General features: G+C 51.7%; 1 protein-coding gene across 3 annotated transcripts in view; it reads left to right on the top strand.

The window, feature by feature from the left end:
- Positions 1-2,311: 2,311 nt before the first annotated feature.
- Positions 2,312-24,697, top strand: part of PSD4 (pleckstrin and Sec7 domain containing 4) — a 65,463-nt gene continuing 43,077 nt past the window's right edge. The window contains exon 1 of one of the 3 annotated variants that reach the window (XM_083184660.1): positions 2,312-2,483. The gene's annotated coding sequence lies outside the window, so the exon portion shown is untranslated. Of the gene's footprint in view, positions 2,785-24,697 lie in introns of all 3 variants that reach the window. The other 2 variants (XM_083184656.1, XM_083184662.1) reach the window with 2 other exon arrangements.

Here is a 24,697-nt window from a genome sequence, read left to right as displayed (position 1 = left end):
ATGCAAAATTCGCAGCGTTGCGCGTGGACCAGAATTAGGACCATATTCTGAAGCGCTTTAAAGAGAATATTTGGCCAAAGTCCCTGCCCCAGTGGAGATTACAATCTATGGGGATTATTCAAACCTGATTGATGATTGATGAAAATTTGCGCAAGGCCAAACAGCGACAAAAAAATAAGCAATTACTTTTTTCGCAATCCCCTCGCAACTTGACTAACAGGAAGCTGGCATTTGGGGTGTGTCATCCGGCCATTTTCTGGGGGTGTCAGGAAGACGGCAGACGGGCCCAGGTGTTTTCAGTGAGGCCATGTGACATCAGACTGTGTCTGATGCAGACTTGTGGAAGGGTCAGAGTTACGCACACTTGCACAGACCGATTAGGTCATTCGATGCAGAGTGTAAGCTTGTGAATGGATTTGCAGCCGTATGACAATCGGGGATATTTTTGCAAGTCATTTGCAGACTTGCACAGGCCGGGTGGACACTCTAGGTGGTGACTATCTGATTGCAGGCCTGTGCACATTCACACAACAGTGATCAGATCTGAATAACGTCCAATAATACCTACCACAGTACTTTAAAATGCATTCATTCCATTAAGCCACCCTGTTGTGAACACTTCCATCGCTACAGTAACACTACTTGCTTTTAAGCTTTTATATTACGCTGATAATAGGCACATGTGGGGTCTATGTACTTAAACCTCGGAGAGAAAAAGGTACTTGTTTCCTAGCACGGCGCCCGTCGGGTCCCATTGCATACCATCACTTAAGGTATTTGATGGGACCCGATCAGACCGGACCGATTTTCGGGGTTAAAAGACGTTTTAAAAATCGGTCGCATCGCATGCCATTACAATGGCATGCGATGCGACCGATCCGATTTTACATTGGACCCAATGTTAAATGCCCCCCAGACCCGATTTTTAATTGTATACCCACCCTGATGGTTAATTATTATGTCAAATGCCCCCCCCCCCCCGTTGTTAACGCAACGCCACGATCAACGTAAACCCGAAGCGTGTCGAGCGGCGGCGGTACGTGCCCTCTGACCTTTTCATACCCCCACTATCCACGTCGGCGTGGAGCTGATTTTATATAGTGTGGCGAGCGTAGCGAGCCACCGAGCCCGAACCGTGGTGAGCGGACGCGGAATACGTGTGAAGTAATGCGCGTCCGCTCGCCACACTATATGAAATCAACTCCACGCCGACGTGGATAGTGGGGGTATGAAAAGGTCGGAGGACGCGTACCGCTGCGCTCGCCACGCTTCGGGTTGGCGTTGATCGTGGCGTGGCGTTAACAATGGGGGGGGGGCATTTGACATAGTAATTACCCATCAGGGTGGGTATACAATTAAAAATTGGGGTCTGGGGGGCCATTTAACATTGTAATCAGCCATCAGGGTGGCTGTACAATTAAAAATCGGGTCGAATCGGTCACATCGCATCGCATGCGATGCGACCGATTTTTCTGACCCGATGTCATGCGAAGAAACAAGTACCGAGAAATATAATGGAAAAAGGTGGACATACAGGGTGTGCTGGGTATGGGTAAAATCCGGAATCGGATAAGACACCGGAATGCCGGACTGGACATCAAACTCTGCATTCCGGAGCTTGTAGTATCCGGTCCGGGGGTGTCCCGTCCGGGGGTGCTCCATCTGATGAGGCTGCTCTCGCACCTGTCACCTGGGAGAGGAGAGGGGGGAGAATACAGCCTCACCGCATGGTCCGGGGGTGTAATAAAAACTGGAACGGTCCAGACCACACGGGGAGGCTGTAATCTCCCCTTCCCCATGTCCCTGGTGTGAGCAATCACAGGCATACCCCCGGACAAGACACCCCCCGCATGGGACACCCCTCGGACCAGACACTATAAGCTCCGGAATGCAGAGTTTGATGTCTGGTCCGGCGTTCCGGTGTCTTATCCGGGTCCGGTTTTTACTTAGTCCCGGGTGTGCTCCTGCGGGCATTTCATCGCACATTAAAAAAAGTATGCGCTGCAATCCAGCCCATAAAGGGTGCGATCAACGCACCTGTACGGGCACCTATAAAGTAATTGCCCGTCATTTTTCGAAAACAGCCTGTAACACGGCAACGAGGAGCTGATTGGCTACAGTTACATATAGGAAATAAACTGAAATAATAGTCAGTGTACACAGCAGGGGAATATGATGAAACTTGCATGTAATGAGTTGTGTAAGGAAACAGTGACTGTGGTAAGAAGCTATGAAAGTCAGCACAGCAGGTATAGACAGGGGCTGGGAGGGAGGAGGAGAGACAGGCATGTTACTTGCTGCTACTTCCCTGCCTTTATTTTCATGACCTCGCACACACTGAGTCCCAGGCAGGCCCGCCATTAGCGGAAGGTCGGGGTCACTCCCACTTTCCGAGGTTCTGAGAGCAGTGACTTGCTGCTGCCTGAGAGAGCAGCTGACATGTGAAGGCCGGCAGCAGTGTGCTACTCTGTCTGTTCTGTCCGGTAAGCGCAGCAGCCCAGAGACTCCAGCTGCTGTACTGGGAGCCAGCAGCAGCCAGTCACTGTCATTGTATGTGCACCAGCCAGCCATAACTCACTACTGTGCGCACCAGGTCACTTTCAAGTTTCTGCTGAGTGTGCAGTGTGCACAGTGACCGGGAGCACCCTGACCCCCACTCCTGGATAGATAGTGCGAAGAGCGCTGTTCACAGGAGGGAGGGGGAAATGCGCCTGTGTAAAAGCGCAGCAGCGTCCTGGTGGTGGAGTAGCAGCAGCTCAGACTGGAGTGGACGCATCAGAGCGGGTAAGTGTCCTAAGCTCCCTGCCTATGTGTGTGCACTGGCACATTGCAGCCCATCACTAACCGCTGTGTCCCCTGATAATAAGCAGGACCGGGGCATATGCCCTAAGGGTTGAGTCTATTTCATATTGGGCTAAAGGACCTTGTCCCTCCAGGCACTATGATTTAGCCCACTCAATACAAATAGGCTATATCCTAGTGGGCTAAAGGACAGGTCCTTCTAATCACACTGATTTAGCCTACTCAACAAAACTAGGCTATTTCCTAGTGGGATAAAGGACCTGGTCCCTCTATCCACTTTGATTTAGCCTATTCATAAAAGTTAGGCTATTTCCTAGTGGGATAAAGGACCGGTCCCTCTATCCACTTTGATTTAGCCTATTCAATAAAATGAGGCTATTTCCTAGTGGTCTAAAAGACTCACTTCAAGAACCAGGTCCTTCAGCCCACTTGATTATAGCCCATTTTATATAAGTAGGCTAAATCCAAGTGGGCAAAGGGACCTGATATTTTATGAGCATCTGGTGTAAAGGACCAGGTCCTTTAGGCCACTTGATTCCAGCCATTTTATAAAAGTAGGCTAAATCCAAGTGGGCAGAGGGACCTGATATTTTATGAGCATCTGGTGTAAAGGACCAGGTCCTTCAGCCCACTTGATTATAGCCCATTTTATATAAGTAGGCTAAATCCAAGTGGGCAGAGGGACCTGATATTTTATGAGCATCTGGTGTAAAGGACCAGGTCCTTCAGCCCACTTGATTATAGCCCATTTTATATAAGTAGGCTAAATCCAAGTGGGCAAAGGGACCTGATATTTTATGAGCATCTGGTGTAAAGGACCAGGTCCTTCAGCCCACTTGATTATAGCCCATTTTATATAAGTAGACTGAATCCTAGTGGGCAAAGGGACCTGATATTTTATGAGCATCTGGTGTAAAGGACCAGGTCCTTCAGCCCACTTGATTATAGCCCATTTTATATAAGTAGGCTAAATCCAAGTGGGCAAAGGGACCTGATATTTTATGAGCATCTGGTGTAAAGGACCAGGTCCTTCAGCCCACTTGATTATAGCCCATTTTATATAAGTAGTCTAAATCCAAGTGGGCAAAGGGACCTGATATTTTATGAGCATCTGGTGTAAAGGACCAGGTCCTTCAGCCCACTTGATTATAGCCCATTTTATAAAAGTAGACTGAATCCTAGTGGGCAAAGGGACCTGATATTTTATGAGCATCTGGTGTAAACCACCAGGTCCTTCAGCCCACTTGATTTTAGCCCATTTTATATAAGTAGGCTAAATCCAAGTGGGCAAAGGGACCTGATATTTTATGAGCATCTGGTGTAAAGGACCAGGTCCTTCAGCCCACTTGATTATAGCCTATTTTATATAAGTAGACTGAATCCTAGTGGGCAAAGGGACCTGATATTTTATGAGCATCTGGTGTAAAGGACCAGGTCCTTCAGCCCACTTGATTATAGCCCATTTTATATAAGTAGACTGAATCCTAGTGGGCAAAGGGACCTGATATTTTATGAGCATCTGGTGTAAAGGACCAGGTCCTTCAGCCCACTTGATTATAGCCCATTTTATATAAGTAGGCTAAATCCAAGTGGGCAAAGGGACCTGATATTTTATGAGCATCTGGTGTAAAGGACCAGGTCCTTCAGCCCACTTGATTATAGCCCATTTTATATAAGTAGGCTAAATCCAAGTGGGCAAAGGGACCTGATATTTTATGAGCATCTGGTGTAAACCACCAGGTCCTTCAGCCCACTTGATTATAGCCCATTTTATATAAGTAGGCTAAATCCAAGTGGGCAAAGGGACCTGATATTTTATGAGCATCTGGTGTAAACCACCAGGTCCTTCAGCCCACTTGATTATAGCCCATTTTATATAAGCAGGCTAAATCCAAGTGGGCAAAAGGACATCACATTTTACAAGACACTTGCGTAAAGAACCAGGTCCTTTAGACCACAAGTTTGTAGCCCATTTAGACATAGCTAGGCTAAATCCTAGTGGGCAAAGGGAGGGTGTGTTGTGTGCCCAGGCACGCCATAAATGTCTGACACCCCCACGCACAAACCGTGTTTTCTTTTCTAATGTGAATACATCGGACTTGCAGAAGAGAAGTGCGGGGTGAAGCTATCAGCCACACTCCTCTAGGTGGAGAGCTTATGGGCATAGTTGGATCTCTTGGGCCAGTGGTGTCAGGGGGTGGGAGGAAGGTTAGTTACCGCCAGGTGCCACTGCCAGCAGTGAACCGGTTATGTGACTAGCTTGGTTAGCACAGATGAGAAGCGTATCAGCTGTACTCATGGGGAACCAGTGGGACACTGAATAGCGGGCAATTGGGATGCACTGACTGAAGCACCACAGGGAATTGAACAAGCTGTGGGTGCTACTGAAACAGGTGAGGTTGCATACAAGTGGTGGGGGCAAGGGATGGAACATGAAGAGAGGGAGTAAAATAAAGACAGGATAGTACAAAAAACAGGAGGAGAGGATACGGAAAGGAAAACTGGCAGAAAGGACACATATATTGGCACATTTAGGTAGAAGGGGCACAGACAAAGGCTCTGAGAAGCAGAAGAGGAACAGATAGTCATAACAGGGCACATTCAAGGCCCCCATAACCTATGTGATTTGGGCCCGATTTCACTCGAATCTTGTGAATCAGGCCAAGAGATCATGTGAAATCGGCCCAAATTGCACGTGAATGACATCTGAGCCGATGCGTGGTCCCGTGCGTTCAGATCAGAGCTGGACAGCATACGTGGTGCACATAAGATAAATGTTACGTGCAGCCATCAGCGGCACATCGAGGGTGCTTCTCAGCACCCGCGATGTATCACATCCAATGTAGGGGGAGGGGGGCACTAAGAGCCAGGCGGATGAATGAAATAAAAAAAACCTCCGCCTGCAGCTTCCAGGGATTTATAGTATGTGAGCTCTCCCGAGGAGCTGCCAGGGTAATCAGGTCAGACTTGGATTTTAGAGGCACAAGGAGGCAGAATGGGGGACGGATACAAAAGGAACTATGGGACACAAATTGTGTAACGGATTGGTTTAGGTGGCACAATAAATTACTTAAAAGTTGTAAATGGGTCACTTCACAGATATATATATTTCTAAATAAGAATGGTATAAATCCAAGTGTGCCTATACCCAGAGGTTTGAATCAGACATCTATCAGTTGTGGGATGGCACCTTCAGGGATGGTGCAAGGCACCAGAGTGGCCCAGGAGGGGGTGATGCAGCCACCGCCACGTCGCTCCACAGGGGGGTGTTATGCAATCGCGTGGGGGTGTGTGTCTTGCAGCTGCCGCATTGCTCCATGGGAGGGAAGGGGCTGGCGATGCATCGCTCCATGGGGGAAAGGGGCTGGCAGGTGATGCGGCGAGGGCAGCTGTGTTAATCCATGGGGGTAGCAGGGGGCGGGGGAGTTGCACTGTTTACCTTGATCCAGGGGGGGTCCAGTGCCCAAGTGCCACACTCCAGTTGGCGGTGCCCCAGACAAATGCCTAAAGTTGCCTAGTGGTGGCGCCTGGCCTGGGCACTTTGTGGGGTTACGTGATCTTTTCAACCCTCCTTTAACTGTTATTTCAAATGATGTATAAAAACGAAGTCCATACAATAATTTTTATTAGTCTTTTTTTTTTTACAAAAAGTAGAATGCAATGAAGATTTTCAGTGCACAATTGATGGTTAAAGATGGAGTAAGTGGTTTTTCAGGGAGAGAGGCTGCACCAGGTAGAGAGGGGAAAGAGAGAGCCTGTCAGAGAGGGAGAGAGGGGCGAGCAAAAGAGGATGGACAGAAGGGGCGAGAGGGTGACGGAGTGTTGGAGAGAGAGAGCATAGGCTAGAGAAAAAGGAAGTGTTAGAGAGCGAGAAAGATCAAGAAGATGGGGGGGAGAGGGGTGGTGATTTGAAGAGGGCGATGGGATGTGGTAATGTAACGAGGGACATATATGTCACCATCTGCCTGGCTCCGCTGCTTCCCATCTCCCTAACCGCTCCTGCATGTCCCCCTGCCCGCCATTGCCAGCTCATGTCAGGGTCAGAAGAGCTCGTCCCCGGGGACCCTAATTTTCTTTTTAAAATGAGTTGCCAGGCCACAATTTAGGGTCAAATACATGCTATAGCAGGTAGGATGTGCAGGTTTTGAGGGACATGCCTTTGATTGTGAGAGCAGGAAGGGGTGGTGGGAAGGAGGCAGAGACGGATTTAGGCTAAATGGGGCCCTAGGCAAGAAACCGGTTTGGGGGATTAACCAAACAATCCATAGCTCTATATTTCCATTCCTGATTCATGCTCCCCTCGTTAGTTTATTATTATTAATGACCCTTGAACAATATGCCACACACAAAGTAATGCCCCTTACACATTATGCCAAACACCGTAACGCCCCTTACACAACCAGTGATCGTGCTAGGTGCAAAAATGCGTGGGTCCCAGATACCCCTCACTTTATAAAGTTGGGGCCCCACTCCACTGTTTACAGGTTCCATTACATAGTCTGCTTTTGATCTACCCCCTTTACAGTCACTACAATGCCTCTTTAGGTGGGGCAGAAGCAAGACCTGCCTTCGCCTCCACTCCCCCCCCCCCCCCCCCATCTCTTTACTCTTTTCACCTTTCCTTTTTCTATCTCTAATGTCTGGCAGTGACCACATTTGCAATGTCTGCTAAGAGGGGAGCAGGAGCGTTGCTATAGGGCAGAAGTATCAACCAATGTTAGGTGCATATCTGCATTTAATGCTGGTTAACTGGGGGGATTACGGTTTTTTATATGTATTAACAGCACGCCTAATGGGCTCTAGGGACAGCCTGAAGAGTAACGCTCGGCGCGGCTGTCCTCTGTAATCCCCCCCAGCAATTAGCGGCCGGGGCGATGTAGTAACAGCTGCTTCTCCAGCTTAGGGCTAGCGTTGTCCTTTCCCCACTGTGGGGACAGCACTAGCCCTGCTGCTGGCTCTGGACTGCACTGGAGTCTTGCGATAATAACAAGATCTTGTGCAGGTTTTTTATTTTACAATGCACATGCGCAGTGCTGCCGGGCCGCCAATAAGGAGAGCTGAGGAGACAGGAAATAACATCTCTCTTTATCGGCAGCCCCCTGTATCATACATCAGGGTGATAAGAGTGCCCACTTCTCTTCGTTATGCAGAAGTGAGACCGGTTATTTTAAACTTTTATAGCCACATTAATAATTCTGCCCCTATGTAGTGGAACATTTGTGGGTATTATCCCCCCCACATGACCAGCCCCGAGCTTGAAGTGGTCCTGATTCTCAAGATATGGAGGACAAGGTGAGGGTGGTCCCCCATATTTTGGGGATCAGCACCAGGCTCTTGAGCTGGCCCTGGTTTCCAAAATACAGGGGACAAAATGAATATGGGTCCCCCGTATTTTCGGGACCAGCACCAGGCTCCACTAGCAGGGAGTGTAATGCCGTAGCCAGGGGACACTCTTGATGGGGTCCGATGGCCAAAACATTACCCACCCTAACTAATCAACCCAGACCCCCTCTCCAGGGCACCCCAGGCCTGGGCTGAAGTCCGAGACTATCCCCTGCACCCCTGAGCGGTGGGTGCAGGGTCAATAGTTTGTTTAAACCGTAAAAATAGGAATTTAATACCTACCGGTAATTCCTTTTAACAAAGTCCTTATGGGATACTGGGCATCGTCTTAAGACCTTGGGTATTAGAGGGTATCCGCAAAGTCTTAAGACGATTCCCAGTATTCCACAAGCCTGCCTCACATGCTGGTACTTGGGAAAACCACAGGTACCAGCATGTGGGGCATTAATGGCCCGCCGGTACCCATTGGCGTAACTAGATACATGTGGGCCCCATAGCAAAAGTTTGTAAGGGCCCCTATTTATCATCTAATGCTGAAAAATGTATACAGCACATGATACTGCCCATAGCAGCTGCACCCCCTGCACCAATGGTAGTTACGCCCTTGCCAGTACCTATAGTCCCCCTGTAAAAGGAAATATAAAAAAAACACAGGTTTTTAAATAATTTAATAAAAACACAAAAGGAGGTTTTTTTTATATTTTATTAAACTGCATTTGGTGTTCACTCTGCTCCTCCTCCGCCATCAGACTGGCTGCCCCATCTTCAACTGGCTAATATAGCCAGCTCCAGGGGGTGGGGCAATGACAAGCCATGATTGTCTGGCTGCGGCCACTTTGAATCTTTATTTCTGCCGGGCCGCTGGATGAGGGGGACCAAGACCGCCGCTGAGACAAGGCCACCACAAGGGTCAGTTTATTTAGGGTGAGGGTGGGGAGGGGTTCGGAAGTGCCACGAGTGGGGGAGGGTCCAAAGCTGCGAGTGGGGGCGGGGTCCGGGTGCTGCATCTGGGCATCTAAGGGTGAGGAGGGAGCTGGGCATCTTGGAAGAGGTGCACAGGGCATCTTAGAGGTAGAGGGGTGCTTCTAGCGGTTAGCGCTAGCGGGCAGGGGATCCCTGTTGCGTATGAGAAGTCAGCACGGGGTCCCTGCGGCAGATGGGAACTAGTAGTTCCCATCCGCCGCAGGAACCCCGCTGCTGATCTCACATAAGCTGTCTGGACTCTGCAGCATGTTTCAGACGGCTGGTGGGTGGCATGCAGCGGGGTCTGGCAGCACAGGGTCGGGTAGCGCTGGAGGGCAGGGGGTCGCTACAGCGTATGTGAAGTCAGCGGCGGGGTCCCTGCGGCAGATGGGAACTAGTAATTCCAATCCTCTGCAGGGACACCGCCAATAATCTCACATACGCCGCAGGGACCCCCTGCCCACCAGCGCTACCCGGCCTAACCCTGTGCTGCCAGAGACCGCTGCATGCCACCCACCAGCCGTCTGAAACATGCTGCAGAGTCCAGACAGGAAATTTCCACTGGTCAGAGCTTCCTGCTGCAGGCAGACAGTGAGAGCCGGGCGGCCAGGTACCTGAGGCATTATAGGGACGAGGTGGCTGTGTGACCGGCCGGGCTGACCCCTTCAGCGATCAGTTTAAATTTACAGGCAGGGCTGTTATTCATTGGGGTTCCGCGGGGCTGCGCATCCATATCGCTGTGTGGGTTACACACACAGGGATATTCAGCCACTTTCTGAGCGGTTTAGTAAAGTTCAAAAAGTGTCTGAATATCGCTACGTGTGTAGGGCCCATTAGTTCAGTTGGCAGAGGCAGCAGTGCCCCACTCACAGCCAGCAGTGGGAGAGGAATAAGAGGGAGAGGCAGCAGTGTTTTGTGAGTATCAGAGAGGGAGGAAAGCGAAAAAGCGGGAAGGAGAAAAAGGAGAAAGACTAGGGGCAGAGAGAGAAATAAAGAGGAGATGAGAGATATTGCTGACAGAAAGAGAGGAGAGAGAGGCAGTAGGGGAGCAACAAGCGAGAGCACGGAAGAGAAGGGGGAAAAAAAAGAGAGAAAAGGGGTTGAGGAGTCAGCAAAAAAAGAGGGGAGGGTTGACAGAGGCAGGTGAGACAGAGGGGAGAGAGGCAGTGTTGGGGAGGAAAAGGAGAGGCAAGAAGGGTGGTGAGGAAGAGCAGGTGTTTGTGTTTCGTGGGGAGCCCCCCCCCCCCCGTACAAGCAGTAGTGTCCCCCCCCCCGTACAAGCAGTAGTGTAGCAGATCTCCTCACCTGCAGTCTCCTCTGCCCAGGCACCGGTCTCATGTGCCATCATCCTCACTGGTAGTGCAGGGTCTCTTGTGCAGCCACTGAAGGGAGGGGGCAGGTAATTAATGGGGGGTTGGGCGGTCGGTTGGCAGAGCAGCCATGCCCGATCGGCAATATTAATATAAAAAATGCCTGGAGAATAAAAAGGGTGCAGGGGATTGCCTGCGAGGGCCATGGGGACCCCCAAGCGGCCGTGACCCATAGCAGTGCCATCCCCCTGTACCCTCTGAAGTTACGCCACTGCTCAAAAGCGTTATGTGATGGGACTCAAAAACTGTGGAGTAGGACCTCAACTTAACAAAGAGTGGTCCCGGGGACACACACTTTATTTTTCACTGAGTGTGATTACTGTGACTAGGAGAGAGGGGGGCGACACTGCTGCCGAGTGGGAGACCGGAGGTGGGGTATAGTTATGAGAATGGGAGGACAATGCAACTGGGTGTGAAGCCAGTGGGAAGGGGAATGAAACACTGTGGTCGGTTGTGAGAGGGTGCAGTCTCTCAGGGGGTCAGAAGAAAGAGTGAGTGGAGTGATGTCAAAGAGGGGTTGGGGAAACACAGCAAAAAAGAAAGGAGCAAGAAAGGGCAAGGGGTGCGAGAAAGAGGGACATGGCTTCTTGGAAAAAGAGGTGCGAGGGGTAGGGTCTCAGAGAAAGGGAGAAGAGTAAAAGAGGGATGGAGTTACAAGCAGGAGTAAGAACATCAGGGGGAGAGAGAGAGAGATGGGAGCAAGAGTGAGCGTGTCAGGGAGAGAATGGGGGAAAAAAGGTGCCTGGGAAAGAAAACGAGAGTGTCAAAGAGAGAAAGGGGTTACAGATGAAGTAAGAGATGGTGTCAAGTAGAGAACGAAAGAGACAGTGCCAGGGAGAGAGAGGAAGCGTGGTGAAAGATGGGGAGGAGAGAGAAAGACTGTGGCAGAGTGAGGGTTGAGAAAGAGGGGGCAGGGGGGAAGAGAGCAGAGGAGAGAGAGAAAAAAAGTCAGCAGCAGGGAAGAGGGAAAAAGGAAAGACGGGGTGGGCGGGGAGAAAAAGAAGGGTGAAGAATGCAAGAGGGGGCAAGGCAAAATAGGGAGAGAAGGCAGGTCCTATTCTCACCAGCATTGGTGGGTGGGGTTCCCTTTCACCAGCGCTGTCCCCTGGGCTCTCCTGCTTTGCGGCTGGATAGAACAATGTGCACAGCTGGCCCCTGGCTCTCCTGCTGTGCAATAGAACAGCGCATCCCGGGGACCCACCAATTTTGTAAAAGTGAGTCCCAGCACTCTTTGTGGGTGTGAAGGCTGCTGGCACCGGGTGTGAAATGGAAGGAGGAAGGCTGCTGGTGCTGGGTGTGAAATATGGGGAGGACGCTGTGTGTGCAGGCTGCTAGCACCAGGTGGGAGATGCATGGAGGGGGCGGGCAGGGTGCAGGCGCCGGGTGTTGGATGGAGGAGGAGCTGTTGGGTGTCCAGGGAGAGTGAGAAGCGGATGGGGGTGTGCCGCCGGGTGAGAACGGGAGTGCCACACAGGGCAAGAACCAGGCGGTTTGGGGAGAAGCTTGCCACCGGGTGAGGACCATGGGGTGAGAAACAGGAAGCAAGAAGTGGTGGGGGGTGCCCACCGGTTGAGAAGCTGGGGGGTGCCAGCCAGACAGGTGAGAAGTGGGGGTTGGTGGGAAGCAGGGAGTGCAAGGGGGGTAGTGTTCCCTCTAGAAATGAGGGCGGGCAGGGCGCCGCAGCGCAAGGGGGGCAGACCGGGCTCGTCGACGTCACAATTGTGGGCGGTCCCGGGCAGCGACATCGCGAAAAGGGCCGTGCCCGGCCGCGACGTCGCGAAAAGGGGCGGGCCCGGCCGGCGCCGTCACTAAAGGAGGCGGGGCTGGCACCACCGAAGTTACCGTGCTGCCGGGGAAGCGCTGGGAATCGCTGTCTAAGGCGGCGCTGCGCTTCCCCGTGCACACAGCCAGGGCAGGCACCACGCTGTTTTAGCGGGGCGCTGCTAGCAGGGCAGGGCGCATTTTGCCCTGTAAAAATCGGGCAGGGCGCAGCGCCCCGCTAAAACAGCCTAGCGGGAACACTAGGGGGTATGCCGCCGAGTAGGTAAGCAGGCAGGGGGTTTGAGATGCCCGCCGGGCGGGAGCGGGTGAAGCACGGGAGGGTGGTGGGGTGACCGCCAGACAGGTGAAAAGCAGGGGGGGGGGGGGGATGTGGGTGGTGAGAAGCAAGAGGTGCCACAGGGTAAGAACAGGGTGCGGGGGGTGTCACCGTGCAGGTGAGAGGCAAGAGGGATGCCTGGGTAAGTACGGTAGAAGCAGAGGGGGGATGCCACTGTAAGGGGAGATAAGCAGGGGGTTTGGGGTGCCTGGGTAAGAAGGGAGGGGTTGCCGTCATATGGGTGAGAATCGCGGGGGGTAGCCGCGGGCTAGGAGATGCTGTATGGCGAGAAGAGGGGAGTTGGTATGCCAGGTAAGAAGAAGGGAGGGGGTGCCCGTCGGGTCGGAAGAAGAGGGTGCCATAGGATAAGAATGGGGGGGCGTGGGGGGTGCTGCCCGGGGAGAAGCTGGTGGGGTGCCAACCGGACAGAAGAGAGGAAAGGGGGGGGGGGAGCCCCTGGCTGAGAAGCAGGGAGGATGACAGGGTAAGGGGGGTGTCGCAGGGGGTGAGAAGCGCGTGGAGGGGGGTTAAAGCGTAGAGGTAGTCCCGCCAGGGGTGTTTTGATAAGTGCAGGGGGTGGCGGGGTGAGAAGGGCGGGGTGCCATCCGGGAGCGTTGAGAAGCGCGGGGGGTACCGTTGGGCAAGAAGCAGGAAGGGGCCATGCCAGGTAAGAAAGGGGGGGGGGTGCCCTTCGGGCGGGAAGAAGGGGGTTCCACAGGGTAAAAAGGGGGTATGCTGCTGGGTTAAAAGCTGGTGGGGTGCTGCCAGCCGGACAGTATGGAGGCCACGTTGGAGCCCCCGTGCGATGCCCACCAGGTGGGTGAGAAGCAGGGAGGATGACCCGTTGGGGGGGGGGGGGGGGGGGGGGGGAGTGCCCACCGGGCGGGTGAGAAGCAAGGAGGAGGGAGCACCTGGGTAAGTAAGGTAGAAGCAGTGAGGGGATGCCACTGGATGGGCGAGAAGCAGGGGGTTTGGGGTGGCTGGGTAAGTAGGGGGAGTGTGCTGCCAGGCAAGCGCGGGGGGTGTTGCCGGATGGGTGAGAAGCGTGTGGGGGGCAGTATGGGGGTATTTTGTGCAGGAGAGGGCAGTATGTGCAAGGGGGACAGTGCGTGCAAGGGGGACAGTGTGGGGTATTATGAGCAGAGGGGACAGTGTGGGGTATCATGCGCAGAGGGGACAGTGTGGGGTATCATGCGCAGAGGGGACAGTGTGGGGTATCATGCGCAGAGGGGACAGTGTGGGGTATCATGCGCAGAAGGGACAGTGTGGGGTATCATGCGCAGAGGGGACAGTGGGGGGGGGGGCAGTATGCGCAGAGGGGACAGTGGGGGAGCAGTATGCGCAGAGGGGACAGTGTGGGGGGGGGGGGAGGGCAGTATGTGCAGAGGGGACAGTGGGGGGTGGTGTGCGGGGGGCGTCAGGCGGGAAGAAGGGGTCGCCACAGGGTAAGAAGGGGGATGTGTGCTGCCAGGTGAGGTGCTAGTGGGGATGCTGTCAGATGGGAAAGAAGCAGAGGATTTGTGGGGTGCCTGGGTAAGTAAAGGGGGGGGGGGGGGGGGTGCCGCCACATGGGCGAGAAGCTGGTGGGGTGCCAACCAGACAGGAGAGAGGTTAAAGGGGGGGGGGGGGCACAGGGGGTGAGAAGCGCATGGGAGTAGCCCCATCAGGGGTGTTTTGAGAATTGTGGGGGCATTTTGAGCAGTGGGTGTAGTATGCGCAAGGGGGGCAGTATGGGGGTATTTTGTGCAGGAGAGGGCAGTATGTGCAAGGGGGACAGTGCGTGCAAGGGGGACAGTGTGGGGTATCATGCGCAGAGGGGACAGTGGGGGGGCAGTATGCGCAGAGGGAACAGTGTGGGGGCAGTATGCGCAGAGGGGACATTGTGGGGTCAGTATGCGCAGAGGGGACAGTGTGGGGTATTATGCGCAGAGGGGACAGTGTGGGGTATTATGCGCAGAGGGGACAGTGTGGGGTATTATGCGCAGAGGGGACAGTGTGGGGGGGCAGTATGCGCAGAGGGGACAGTGGGGGGGGCAGTATGCGCAGAGGGGACAGTGGGGGGGGGCAGTATGCGCAGAGGGGACAGTGGGGGGGGGCAGTATGCGCAGAGGGGACAGTGGGGGGGTCAGTATGCGCAGAGGGGACAGTGTGGGGTCAGTATGCGCAGAGGGGACAGTGTGGGGTCAGTATGCGCAGAGGGGACAGTGTGGGGTCAGTATGCGCAGAGGGGACAGTGTGGGGTCAGTATGCGCAGAGGGGACAGTGTGGGGTCAGTATGCGCAGAGGGGACAGTGTGGGGTCAGTATGCGCAGAGGGGACAGTGTGGGGTCAGTATGCGCAGAGGGGACAGTGTGGGGTCAGTATGCGCAGAGGGGACAGTGTGGGGTCAGTATGCGCAGAGGGGACAGTGTGGGGTCAGTATGCGCAGAGGGGACAGTGTGGGGTCAGTATGCGCAGAGGGGACAGTGTGGGGTCAGTATGCGCAGAGGGGACAGTGTGGGGTCAGTATGCGCAGAGGGGACAGTGTGGGGTCAGTATGCGCAGAGGGGACAGTGTGGGGTCAGTATGCGCAGAGGGGACAGTGTGGGGTATTATGCGCAGAGGGGACAGTGTGGGGTATTATGCGCAGAGGGGACAGTGTGGGGTATTATGCGCAGAGGGGACAGTGTGGGGTATTATGCGCAGAGGGGACAGTGTGGGGTATTATGCGCAGAGGGGACAGTGTGGGGTATTATGCGCAGAGGGGACAGTGTGGGGTATTATGCGCAGAGGGGACAGTGTGGGGTATTATGCGCAGAGGGGACAGTGTGGGGTATTATGCGCAGAGGGGACAGTGTGGGGTATTATGCGCAGAGGGGACAGTGTGGGGTATTATGCGCAGAGGGGACAGTGTGGGGTATTCTGCGCAGAGGGGACAGTGTGGGGTATTCTGCGCAGAGGGGACAGTGTGGGGTATTATGCGCAGAGGGGACAGTGTGGGGTATTTTGCGCAGAGGGGACAGTGTGGGGTATTTTGCGCAGAGGGGACAGTGTGGGGTATTTTGCGCAGAGGGGACAGTGTGGGGTATTTTGCGCAGAGGGGACAGTGTGGGGTATTTTGCGCAGAGGGGACAGTGTGGGGTATTATGCGCAGAGGAGACAGTGTGGGGTATTATGGGCAGAGGGGACAGTGTGGGGTATTATGGGCAGAGGGGACAGTGTGGGGTCAGTATGCGCAGAGGGGACAGTGTGGGGTCAGTATGCGCAGAGGGGACAGTGTGGGGTCAGTATGCGCAGAGGGGACAGTGTGGGGTCAGTATGCGCAGAGGGGACAGTGTGGGGTCAGTATGCGCAGAGGGGACAGTGTGGGGGCAGTATGCGCAGAGGGGACAGTGTGGGGGCAGTATGCGCAGAGGGGACAGTGTGGGGGCAGTATGCGCAGAGGGGACAGTGTGGGGTATTATGCGCAGAGGGAACAGTGTGGGGGCAGTATGCGCAGAGGGGACAGTGTGGGGGCAGTATGCGCAGAGGGGACAGTGTGGGGTATTATGCGCAGAGGGAACAGTGTGGGGGCAGTATGCGCAGAGGGGACAGTGTGGGGGCAGTATGCGCAGAGGGGACAGTGTGGGGGCAGTATGCGCAGAGGGGACAGTGTGGGGGCAGTATGCGCAGAGGGGACAGTGTGGGGGCAGTATGCGCAGAGGGGACAGTGTGGGGGCAGTATGCGCAGAGGGGACAGTGTGGGGGCAGTATGCGCAGAGGGGACAGTGTGGGGGCAGTATGCGCAGAGGGGACAGTGTGGGGGCAGTATGCGCAGAGGGGACAGTGTGGGGTCAGTATGCGCAGAGGGGACAGTGTGGGGTCAGTATGCGCAGAGGGGACAGTGTGGGGTCAGTATGCGCAGAGGGGACAGTGTGGGGGCAGTATGCGCAGAGGGGACAGTGTGGGGGCAGTATGCGCAGAGGGGACAGTGTGGGGTATTATGCGCAGAGGGGACAGTGTGGGGGCAGTATGCGCAGAGGGGACAGTGTGGGGGCAGTATGCGCAGAGGGGACAGTGTGGGGTCAGTATGCGCAGAGGGGACAGTGTGGGGTCAGTATGCGCAGAGGGGACAGTGTGGGGTCAGTATGCGCAGAGGGGACAGTGTGGGGTCAGTATGCGCAGAGGGGACAGTGTGGGGTCAGTATGCGCAGAGGGGACAGTGTGGGGTCAGTATGCGCAGAGGGGACAGTGTGGGGGTCATTATGCGCATAGGGGACAGTGTGGGGTATTATGCGCAGGGGGGAACAGTGTGGGGTATTATGCGCAGAGGGGACAGTGTGGGGGCAGTATGCGCAGAGGGGACAGTGTGGGGGCAGTATGCGCAGAGGGGACAGTGTGGGGGCAGTATGCGCAGAGGGGACAGTGTGGGGGCAGTATGCGCAGAGGGGACAGTGTGGGGGCAGTATGCGCAGAGGGGACAGTGTGGGGTCAGTATGCGCAGAGGGGACAGTGTAGGGTCATTATGCGCAGAGGGGACAGTGTGGGGTCATTATGCGCAGAGGGGACAGTGTGGGGTCATTATGCGCAGAGGGGACAGTGTGGGGTCATTATGCGCAGAGGGGACAGTGTGGGGTCATTATGCGCAGAGGGGACAGTGTGGGGTCATTATGCGCAGAGGGGACAGTGTGGGGTATTATGCGCAGGGGGGAACAGTGTGGGGTATTATGCGCAGAGGGGACAGTGTGGGGTATTATGCACAGAGGGGACAGTGTGGGGGCAGTATGCGCAGAGGGGACAGTGTGGGGGCAGTATGGGCAGAGGGGACAGTGTGGGGTCATTATGCGCAGAGGGGACAGTGTGGGGTCATTATGCGCAGAGGGGACAGTGTGGGGTCATTATGCGCAGAGGGGACAGTGTGGGGTATTATGTGCAGGGGGGAACAGTGTGGGGTATTATGCGCAGGGGGGACCAGTGTGGGGTATTATGCGCAGGGGGGACAGTGTGGGGGCAGTATGCGCAGAGGGGACAGTGTGGGGGCAGTATGCGCAGAGGGGACAGTGTGGGGGCAGTATGGGCAGAGGGGACAGTGTGGGGTCATTATGCGCAGAGGGGACAGTGTGGGGTCATTATGCGCAGAGGGGACAGTGTGGGGTATTATGCGCAGGGGGGAACAGTGTGGGGTATTATGCGCAGAGGGGACAGTGTGGGGTATTATGCGCAGAGGGGACAGTGTGGGGGCAGTATGCGCAGAGGGGACAGTGTGGGGTATTATGCGCAGAGGGGACAGTGTGGGGGCAGTATGCGCAGAGGGGACAGTGTGGGGGCAGTATGCGCAGAGGGGACAGTGTGGGGGCAGTATGGGCAGAGGGGACAGTGTGGGGGCAGTATGCGCAGAGGGGACAGTGTGGGGGCAGTATGCGCAGAGGGGACAGTGTGGGGGCAGTATGCGCAGAGGGGACAGTGTGGGGTCAGTATGCGCAGGGGGGACAGTGTGGGGTCAGTGGTGGTAAGAACGGGGGTCGTGGGGGATGCCCACTGGGCGGGTGAGAGTGGAGGGGGTGCCGCTGGGCGTACCTGATACGTGGGATGTCTCACACCCAGTCTGCAGCACATGCTGCTCAGAGCTCCTGCCTGCAGTTGGAAAGGAAGGAGGAAATGGAGCTCAGTGTACCGACTCCGCCCACTGATGACCACGGGTCACGTGGGTGTGACGTAATCACAGGTCCTTTAGCCCACTATAATTTAGCATCTACCATGCCCTAAGTACTGAGTGCTGAGTGCAGACAGCGTGTTCCCTAGTGCGGCTCACAGCAGTAGCAGGAGGGCAAGTGCTGCTGCTGAGATACAGTGGTGTTATTTGGGACATACTATATGTATGAAGGACACTGCTACATGGTATTGGGGTGGAAGACCCTGCTGTCCCTCTGCAAATGGGGGTCATTAGGAAGATCCATCTATTTGCTTTCTGTGCAGGTGTATGTCTATGCCAGCACTGACAGTCTGTACACAGCTCAGGAAGTGGGTGACACATATTCAGCTATGTTTTGTACTATGATACTTCTATTATTTTTTCTCCCATATTACGAATAAATGGCATGCATAGACATGCTTAGCGGCAGGACAAACACTGGGGGTACTGAAGTCCTCACAGAGCTGGCACCTATTGGTTATTACAGTTGCTGCTTCCATTTACCAGCATATATGTCCTTCAACCATGGTATGAGGTATCCTGTTGCTTTAAGGGTGCTCTCTGGACTGATTGACTTGCTTGTAGGTATGAGGCTGTCATCACCTGTACACAAGGGCAGAGCCGAATTTCCCATTAGGCACGTGAGGCACCGGCCTAGGGGCGGCACATGTTTGGGGGCGGCACTTGGATGCCTGTGATAGTACTGTCAGCCCAAAATGTACCAATAACTGCAAAATATCCACTGTACTGTACTATATTCCATCTTAAATAGAGTGTAAATGGATAGGACATGCAGATACTGCCCCTATAAACTGTCCTACTTAGTAAACATTATTGTTGTGCCTAGGGGCGCCCTCCTCCCTAAATCCGCCCCTGCACAAGGACACAGGTAAAATGTGTCTGGTTGTATGGGGGGGTGTTTGTATATTCTCTCCGTGCTTGTGTGTATTTACTCCCACTATCAAAAAATATAATGGTAGGTTAAATTTGGCTCCCAACAAAATTAACCCTAGAATGAATGTGTGCACATGTGGTAAGTTGCCCATACACGGTAAATTTGGGAGTGCATGCGTTCTGTAGTAGATCGTATCGCATCTAGTTGTGCTACAACAGTGTGTTATTTAAACTAGATTTGGTGCAATCTAATACAGAAAGTACAGGCTGCACATATATTTGTGACTTGCAATGTGATCTACACGGAATGCGATTTGAATGTAAACATTCAAAATGCATGCAATAATCGCACAGTGTGTGGGCACCAGTAGGGAATATAGATTGTAAGCTCTACTGGGGCAGGGACTGATGTGAATGTTTATTCTCTGTAAAGCGCTGCGGAATATGTGTGCGCTATATAAATACCTGTTAATGAATAATAAATCAGCATTGTAGTATCTACAACAAACTCCCTTGGCATTTGGTGTATAGATTTTTTTTTTTGCAGTGAAAAAGAAAATATACAGCTCTACTGTTCCAGATATCAATATAAGGGACAGATTTCTGCTGAATATATATGGCCTTTCAAACCTTGTTCACTAAATTAGATGTCTGCTGTACCTCAAGCGTTTAGATCTTTGTAATGGAACCATGTTACAAGTGGTACATACTGAATAAAGTAGAATAAAATAAGGTATTTTGTACAGATATACTGGTGGTTATAAAAGGTTAACCTCCATGCACTTAGATGCTCTCTGTAATTGGCAGTGATTGCTGTGTATGATGTGTTCTGTAACCATACCAGCATGGACAGTGGAACAAAGAATTACTTGTACCCAGTGATGCCAGTGTGAGAGTTCCAAAACCTTCCAATACCAAAGACACCATAACTTCCTGTTACAGCATGAAATCATTTCTATAGTATTTTTTCCATGTGTGCACTTAGTGACAATTTTTGAATCAAATATTATATTATATTTTAACAGGTACTGATCAATATAAACTTCACAATTCAGAAAAACATGCTCAGAATCAAAAGTAATTTGTAATATGCTGCTGGCTTACAAAAATTTTCATATTTTTGTAAGCCAGCAGCATATTACAAATTACTATATAAGCGATATATAGCTTAGACCTTTTATAGCAGGCATGTCCAAACTGTGGCCCTCCTGCTGTTGCAAAACTACATATCCCAGTATGCCTTGCAATAGTTTTAGCATTTCTTAATAGCAAAACTGTGGCAAGGCATGATGGGACTTGTAGTTTCACAACATCTGGAGGGCCATAGTTTGGACATGCCTGTTCTATAGGGTCGCGACCCCGTGTTGCTGACCATCAGGCTGATGATTTTTCTAATCTCAGTCAATAATTGAATTGAATTGTCTGTCATTTTAGACTCCTCCCATCATTTTGTGCCTCCACAATGCTGCCATGTATGTACTGTCTGCTGACTACACATGTGATGTGATGATCTTCTGCAGTAACTTGCTGGGGTCCTGTCATTATTTATATTGTCTGATGGGGTCTCAGAGCAAAATAGTTTGAGGACCTATGGCTTAGGAGAGTACCTTGCCTCATAAGGAGGCCTGATGTAGAGGTGGACGCAGTCTGGCATTTTCTTTTGCTGTGCCACTGCACATTTGTCTTAGCTGTGCTGTGTACATACGCTGATTAGTGGACGGTGCATTCAGTAAAGAATTATTTGTAGAATACAGAATTATTATAAGTGAGTGAGGGGTATTGAGCATTTGGGGAAGGTACTGGGGTGGTGTCAACAACGCAGATATGTCATGGCAATTTCTATCAGCCATTGTGGATTGGTATGCAGTTGGACTGGACTGACACCGGTGTCTTAGTTGAGACATTCTGAGACTCTATAGGCTGATGCAATTTATGTTCTAGTGACACATTTTTCTGTACATAAGCAATGGATGTTGTCAGGTTGAGACCCCTCCAGCAGAATTGACTTGTTTCCTTAAGTGACCATACTGTAATCCTTGAAACGAGCAATGCTGCACCAACCAACAATCTTAATCCTTGGTATGTGTCCTTTGTTGGTAGACATAGCAGCAAGCCCAGTACACTCTAGAATAGGGGTCAGAATAGTTTTTTTTTACCCCAAAATATATTTAGATACGCCAATGTTACCCCCTTAATTTGAAAGGAAGAAAATCATATAATTGTAATACACGCTATACCCCCAGAAATTGAAGATACATCCTGCTAGTACGGTACACAGCCTGGCAGCCGATGATGATGATTACCATGTATGGCTGTGTGTGGTACCAATGGCTGCCAGGGTGTGTGGTACAGCCATTGACAATGTGACGTCCAGGCAACTATTAGTGTCATAATTTCAAGATGATCTAGTGCAGGCATGTCCAAACTTTGGCCCTCCAGCTGTTGTGAAACTACAAGTCCCAGCATGCCTTGCCACAGTTTTACTATTAGGGAATGCTAAAACTGTGGCAAGGCATGCTGGGATATGTAGTTTCACAACAGCTGGAGGGCCATAGTTTGGACATGCCTGATCTAGTGGCAGTCTGTACAAATTTTATTCCCTAGACTAGAGATGGGTATACCTTGACAGGAGCCTATAACCAGGCACTGCAGAGCTGCAACTAGTTGATTCTACTGAAGAAGCAGGTGGACTCTGAGGCGGGGCCCAGGGCATCACGCAGGGAAGCGTGTTATACACAAGGGCCTGATGCACTGCACAGTACTGTAACACACAGATGGGCATGTACAGTGTATAGATTATATATGAAATTAAACTCCTGGGGGTAATGGACAGTCGCGCTGCTGAGACACAGCCGGGCATGAACATAGATTCATACGCATGCGCGGCCTTATCTCGGCAGCACGACCGTCCATTACCCCCATTTGGGGTAATTTACCCCTGTTTTCTGACCACTGCTCTAGAAGGCTAGCGGCACCGGCAATATAGTAAACTCGCTGGTCAAATGAGATTGGTTATCAATATCGTTCAGTGGCAACACCGGGTCCCCTCCTGTGCATGCGGTCACTACATAGTTAGATTGAGCTGAATGCACAGACACCAGGAGATTACCATTGTTTCAGGAGTTGTGCTGGTATTTTACCCAAAGAGCTTGCACTCTATATAGTGTTCACGCTAGGCCACACCCTGCCTAATGTTTAAAGGGCCGAATTCACCTGCTCCCTTAGCATTGCCCTGCTAAAACAGCCTGTCCGTGCCAACGCCGTGTGATTAGATGCCATGCCCATGCATACAGCATCTATTCACATACAGTGAAATTGTTTTATAAATGACAGCATTCAGAACTCAATCCTTCTCTGTGATTTGCACAGAGCATCAGTGCCTGCAGTGTTCCCGGTGCAGTGGTATAAACAAAAGGAAGTATTTGAATGACAGAGATGCACTGTGATTAATTATCCATGCCCCAGTTCTCTGTGTTCTGCACGTGACCCCTGTGATATGGGGTAAGACCATGGTGAAACTGCAGGTCATACACCTACCTCACTGTGCACAAAATCAAGGCTTCTCATCCCAGAATATCACGTGGAAACAACATTTTCCACAAATCCAAGTTCCTTTACTATCCGTTGTTTTAATGTAGGAAACATAACCGATAACTACTGTGCTAGCTACTACTAGCTTTTGCCCATCTGCTCCGCGGGAGGTTTCTGTCCTCCCTGCATTGCATTGATGCATGCAGCTGTCGCTGTACAATGTGTGGGAACATGATTGTGCTTCTTATCAAGCTCCGCAAACGAATGTCCTCTTCAGATGGTGATGGCACACTTCCAAAACACGCCCAACTGATCTGAAAAGTGTAAATCGTAATTGGTCACTTCATAATGTTCCCCGCCATTGTTCCACCGTCCATTTTTTTTGCTCTTTACAGCATGGTGAGCTCTGGGCTACGTTTTTCTTTGTGATTAAAGGTTTACGAGCAGCTGCTCACCCATAATATACAAGTGCTTGGGCCTCCCTATGCAGTGTTCTTGTCATAACCAACGCATTATTGGCTATTTGGAACTTGTGTGCAGTGGTATGCATGGGACAACAATTGCAGCTCCATAGTAGGCACTCTCCAGTCCCTGAGTTATAGTTTTGGGAGACTTCCAGTGCAATGTGCATTCCTGTAATGACCATTCTTCTACCATGCATTAATGACAGACATATAGGATTTAAGGAACTTCCTAACATCGGCACTGCTATCAAACACATTCCTCCGATTGAGCAGCCTATGATGATCCACTTTTAAGACTTTGATCTCTCCTTCCAGCAAGCCATTTCATTAGCCCCTCTACCCGTTTTATACATTCACAAACACGTGTCTGCTGCAGAAGCACACCATTTTGCCAGTGCATGGGTCCCCGATCACTTTTGTATACGTAGGGGTTTATTCAATTGATGCCGGATCCATTATGAAATTATTTTTGCCGGAATGGATCCGGCATCCATTATTCAATGTAGCGGGCAAATCCAGATGACTGATTTGGCTGCTGATTGATGCTCACTCGGCCGGCGTGTGGACCAAGTGAGCGCGGTGGCGGGAGGCAGAGGGAGCCGGGACGGGGCCGGGTAAGCTGCTCCCGAGTGGTGGGGCAGTTGGGTATGGGCGGTGGCGGACATGAGGATGGTGCCTGCTGCTCACCCGGCGCCGGCCGAGTGAGCATCAATCTGGCATCTTTTCATGTCGGATTGAGATTGCCGGAAACATGGGCAAAATGTTTCGGTTTTGGCTGTGTTTCCGTCAAAAGCAGGTGGATTAAAGGCTATTCCGTCAATCCTCCTGGTTTTCGGCCTGCCAAAAAACAAAAACAGCTAGCATTGAATAGTTCAGAAACCCTTCTGATCTATTTATGTCGAAAACTGCAGTCTTTTCGGCCAGATGGCAGTTTTAACATGCATTTGAATATACCCCATAGTGTAAGTGGATTGCAGTCACAAAGATTCTGATTATTTGTGTTCCGGTCAGGGTAACTGTTCATTTCATAAGCAGATCGTCCAGAAGTACTAAATGAAGCCAGTTTCAGCCATGCACAATATTGGTATCCCAAACTATAACTCTATATAGATGCACCACAAGGTAGGAAAACCATAACATACAGTACTGTACAAATGCAGCTGTAAATTTAGTCTAGTTAAAAAAAAAAAAAAAAGTTTTGCGCTATTTTTGGCAAAGTTTTTATTTTTTATTGTGTAGTACATTTTATAAAATGCTTGTGTTGCCGGTCTCAAGAGATTTGTTTGCAAAGTGCAGGTAGAGTGCCAAGAGATTACTAGCGATAGTGGTTACATTGCACAATTGCCGGTGTAACCGGAGTAATATGCAGGGAAGAAGATTGAAAGTTAATAAGGAAGGGTTTTTTTCTTTTGTTTTCTTAAAGATGTGCTGAGGGATAAGTACAAATAAATAATAGTGTTGGGAAACTGAGTTGATAACCTTTTAATTTTTACACTGCAGCCTATGACTGAGCCTTAAGGTAGTGTTCCCGCTAGGCTGTTTTAGCGGGGGCTGCGCCCTGCCCAATTTTTAAAGGGTAAAA

The sequence above is a fragment of the Crinia signifera genome, chromosome 4 (genome assembly GCF_055691185.1).
Source record: "Crinia signifera chromosome 4, ASM5569118v1, whole genome shotgun sequence".
In the NCBI taxonomy this organism is placed as follows: domain Eukaryota; kingdom Metazoa; phylum Chordata; class Amphibia; order Anura; family Myobatrachidae; genus Crinia; species Crinia signifera.
The sequence above is the reverse complement of the archived record's forward strand: the minus strand, read 5'-3'. Positions and strand labels throughout refer to the sequence as shown.